At 38.6% G+C, this 5,000-nt stretch overlaps 1 long non-coding RNA gene across 1 annotated transcript in view; it reads left to right on the top strand.

Annotated features, from left to right (window-relative positions):
• LOC307270950 overlaps positions 1-4,188 on the top strand; it is a 10,830-nt gene extending 6,642 nt beyond the window's left edge. The window contains exons 3-5 of the long non-coding RNA XR_013845574.1: positions 2,002-2,264; positions 3,175-3,210; positions 4,065-4,188. This is a non-coding gene — a long non-coding RNA (uncharacterized lncRNA). The remainder of the gene's footprint in view (positions 1-2,001; positions 2,265-3,174; positions 3,211-4,064) is intronic.
• The last annotated feature ends 812 nt before the right edge of the window (positions 4,189-5,000 follow it).

The following is a 5,000-nucleotide window of genomic DNA, read 5'->3' as shown; positions in this document are numbered from 1 at the left end:
TGGGTTTTATTTCCTAGCAGATTTTGTAGAAAGTAATTATAATATCCATAAGTACATTTAATTTAGTGCATAATAGCTGATTTTTTTTTTTTCCTTAGAAAGGGTCTCATATATGTCCATATTTCTGCATATTTTGGACCAAGACCTGGTGCCGCCATCTTAAAAGTGTCATAGTTAGAACTTTGTAGAACTTTCTTGATGATGTCATATTACACACTGCACCTTTAAATGGACACAGGCTTTATCCAGACACGGTGGGCCCCCACAGATACAAAAGTGCTTTTTTGCATTTTTCAAGCTTTTTTGCATTTTTATAGTTTTGGAGAGACGGATGAAATGGGGTCAGAGAGGGGAATGACATGCAGAGAACGACCCCTGAAATAGCATTTTAGAAATAAAGAAAACAAAAGGCGTAAACAGACAGACACATTGTTAAAATGTTGTAGAATTTGCATCCCCCCTCCCCCTCCCTCCCCCATCACGTGGGTGTCTGCACCTCACCAACTAGATACTGTCCAAACTCGGCTTTCAACCCTCATAGTCAAGTCACTTTTATTTTATTGCACAAAATCACAAGCTAGCATTTCCTAGAGGAGGTTTCATCTCTAGATCATATTGCACCGCATTGGAATCAGGGAAAACCCCCAAATAAACTGTGTCTCATCTCTATTGATTTAACTCACTCATATTGTTTCACTTCCCCCGCTATGCTCTCTATCTATATTCATACCATTATTATTACATGTACAAGTAGCACCTAGTTATCATTCAAATTCAATATCATACTGTTTGACATCTGCAACTCTAGTGCTCAGCCAATGTTATGCAGGTCATAATAATAAAGCTTTATTGCAGACACAGGTCCATATAACACATCATACAGTATAAAAAGGAGAAACAAAAATACATACAAATTGCATATTAGCCTATAAGATAAACAGGCTATTGCACCAATGCCGTCTTAACCTAGAAGTGTATCTATAGCAGTGTATCCGGCCTTCGTTGCAGTGGTCGCGGGTTCAAATCCGACCCGTGGACCTTTATTGCAGGTCATCCCCCCTCTCTCTCTCTGTCTGTCTCCCCATTTCAACTCTGTACTGTCTAATAAAGCTTGAAAATGCCCAAAAATAATCTTAATTTTTCTTTTGATAAAACAATGGAAACGTGCAGATAACACGGTAGTGGGTTATAGCTGTAGAACATGTCCAGACTTGTCCCTTCCACTCTGTCTGCATACAGGAAATGCATCCACTCGCCAAAACTGTAATGTTGTGGTTTGATTTGTTAATTTACTAGATCTGTCTTGTCTGTCTGTCTGTCTGTCTGTCCGCCTGTCCGTCTGTCCGTCTGTCCGTCTGTCTGTCTGTCTGTCTGTCTGTCTGTCTGTCTGTCTGTCTGTCTGTCTGTCTGTCAACATGTGCCTTTAGATATACAGTCCACATACTACAATGTAAAGCGCTTTGAGTCTGTGAAAAACAAAAAGGGAAAAGCGTTATATAAGTGGAGTCCATTTACCATTTACAGTGGTAAACTGAGGAGAATATTTTTCCTCCTTGTGTATGTGAGTCAAACTTAAAGGTGCAGTGTTTAATATGACATCATAAAGTAAGTTCTACAAAGTTCTAGAATGCAACACTCCCTGGGTAACCCCACCCCTTTAGAATAATAACAGAAGCTACAGTGGCCTTCAAGGACAAGAACAATTCTAAATTTTAAACAATGCACCTGATGACATTCCAACTATGACACTTTCAAGATGGCGGCACTAGGCCTTGGTCCAAAATATGCAGAAATATGGACATACTGTATATGAGACCCTTTCTATGGGAAAAATAAATAATTCAAAACGTTTTTTTCAGCTATTATGCACTAAATTAAACATACTTATGGATATTATAATTATTTTCTACAAAATCTGCTGGGAAATAAAACCCAAAATTCTACACACTGCAGGTTTAAAGATAACTTTCCATTTTCTCTTGTTCTCTCTCTCTGTCTCAGGATGGATTGTTACAACTCCTCCGATCCAGCAGCGGTCAACTCAACACTGATGTATGATTTCAACTCTGATGAAGTGAATCTCTGGAAAAGAACGAATGTGTCTGTGCCCCTGCCTGCCTGTTCCTCCTCTCCCCCTCCTGACATCTCTCCGTGTCTGGTCTGCGTGAAAGACCAGATCCACTACGCTGTGTGCAAAGGGCTGAAAGATACTGTGAAGATGATGTGGGAGGCGGCACCAGATGAAATGAAATACTCCAAGAGTGGTAAGCTATTATTTAATTGTTTTATTTTATTCCTATTTTTTATTTTTTATTTTTTTATCTTCACTTTTTACTTTTCTAACAAAAGCCCAAGATGGTTTATTTCGTTAGTATTTTAAGATACGTCAATTTTTTTGGGCATTTTAAATGATTTTATTGATAGTGTGTGTAGAGACAGAGATGAAATGGAGTGACATGCAGAGAACGACCCGGGCTGGATTTTAACCCGGGTCTGCTGTGAAGAGGACTGAGACTCTATGGAGGGAGGGGAGCGGGGGGGGAGACAAACATTCGTACATCAGAAAATCGGCTAGAAAGCGCTATATAAGTCAAGTCCATTTACCATTTGATGTTTTTTCATTGTATATTGTGTTTGCATTGTTATTTGGATTAGGATTTAATTTATTGATCCCCAATGGAAACTGGTTTGCCACCGTAGTCTGTACAACATACAACACAACACAGGAATACAGTAACAACATAAAACAAGCATAAGTCACAGGGGGAGTGTGGTCCAAGAGACAGGGGTTTATTTTTAATCTGTAAAGTTGTCTTTCATTGGCTAACCACACTTTTCGATTTTTATATATATATATTTTTTTTTACATATTTTATTTGATTTTATGATTTTAATGTATTTTATTCTTGTTATGACGGTAAGACCTGTGTCTGCACGGGCACTTCGACTTTGTTATGTTGGTTTTCCTTGATTCTTGCACTTTGCACTTTAGTGCCCAGGCCTAAGTATAGGTTGTGATGTTTGTATTTGTCACTGTTTTGTACTGTTTTGTACTGTTTTGTGTTTTCGCCTCTTCTCGCTGTGAACAAATTTGCCCTTTTGGGACACTAAATAAAAATCTTGAATCTTGAATCTTAAGCATGATGACTAACCACGCCCCCTTTTCTGTTCCAGAATGTCCACAACTTCTCTCTCCTGCTGCCAGTAACGGTAAGTGTTAAACCTGCAGTGTGTAGAATTTTGGGTTTTATTTCCTAGCAGATTTTGTAGAAAGTAATTATAATATCCATAAGTACATTTCATTTAGTGCATAATAGCTGAAATTTTTTTTTAATTATTATTTTTTCCCTTAGAAAGGGTCTCATATATGTCCATATTTCTGCATATTTTGGACCAAGGCCTAGTGCCACCACCTTGAAAGTGTCATAGTTGGAATGTCATCAGGTGCATTGTTTAAAATTTAGAATTGTTCTTGTCCTTGAAGGCCACTGTAGCTTCTGTTATTATTCAAAAGGGTTGGGGTTACCCAGGGAGCGTTGCATTCTAGAACTTTGTAGAACTTTCTTGATGATGTCATATTACACACTGCACCTTTAACTGAGTATCTGTGTATCTGCCGTGTTTAGTCTCATTTTGTATTTTTAGTACAGGGTCAAATCAATGCTTTATGAATAGTTTAATACACAGGTGTCACTCAAAGTATTGTAGTGCTGGGAAAGCAAAGAAAGTATAACTAATTATAATTCCAAAAATGCCACTAGAATCAACAACCAACTGAAACATTTCTTGGGCTCTTCTTGGGGATTTTTCTGAGCTCCTGCACCAGTGTCAGAGGGGGGAGGGGGGGGGACACCAGTTTGTAAACGCTGCCATACTGAGAAATACAGAGAGAGTTTTGTGGAGCTGATAATAGGCTTATTGTTTGTTTGTATTGTTTGTGTCAACTTTGTTGACACAAAGTTGACAACAACTTTGTGTCAACTTAACTTGTTTGGCGATTGATTCATGTCTCACTAATGGTGTGTGTGTGTGTGTGTGTGTGTGTGTGTGTGTGTGTGTTACAGATCATCAGACTCATATCATCACCTTCTCCATCCTTGCCTTCCTCCTGCTCCTTCTCTTTCTTTTCATCGGAGGAATGCTTTACCTCAAGAAGCGCCGCAACAACAAAGCACAGAAACTGAATGGGTAAGTCTAGTTGTTGCTGTTGTAATGTTTAAAGGTGAAGTCTGCTATTTTGGAGAATGCTCCACACTAGTCCAGTGTTAATACAAAGCCTAGAATCTGTAATCGGGCATGTTGCTAGCTACCGTAGGCCCACTTTGTTTACATACCTGTTTACAGAGCCTAAGCTGTGTATCACACACACAGTACAGACAGGTAGCAGATCATGAGGAGATATTCACTGATTTTGACAAAAAATTATTCTAACAAAAGATTAGAATATCCTTTAGAAAAAGATTCAGGATGTCCCAATTCATGCACGTCAATTGTAGTATGCTGAAAATACATAAATGCCCCACTAACTCCAATAGCATTTTGGAGTATTCGTCTTTATTCTCGACATAATGAAAAAAAATCTTCATTATCTGATTTTTTTTCTCTCCTGTCTGTGGCCCTAAAACTCTTCTGTACTTTAGTATGTAGTGTAGTAAAAAGACTAAAACTCTTCTGTACTTTAGTATGTAGTGTAGTAAAAAGACTAAAACTCTTCTGTACTTTAGTATGTAGTGTAGTAAAAGACTAAAACTCTTCTGTACTTTAGTATGTAGTGTAGTAAAAAGACTAAAACTCTAACCCTAACCCCCCCCCCCCCCCCCCTCCATAGAGTCTCAGTCCTCTTCACAGCAGACCCGGGTTAGAATCCAGCCCTGTACAAACTCAGCAAACTCTTTTCAACATCCTACTGCAAGCGTTTAAAGTTCTTAGTGTTGGGGGTTCCCTCATTGAAACAGTCACGTTGCATAGATTGTGCTTGGCTTATCCACATACTCATTGTT

Source organism: Ammodytes marinus (assembly GCF_949987685.1).
Source record: "Ammodytes marinus genome assembly, contig: scaffold_446, whole genome shotgun sequence".
In the NCBI taxonomy this organism is placed as follows: Eukaryota; Metazoa; Chordata; class Actinopteri; order Uranoscopiformes; family Ammodytidae; genus Ammodytes; species Ammodytes marinus.
The sequence above is the reverse complement of the archived record's forward strand: the minus strand, read 5'-3'. Positions and strand labels throughout refer to the sequence as shown.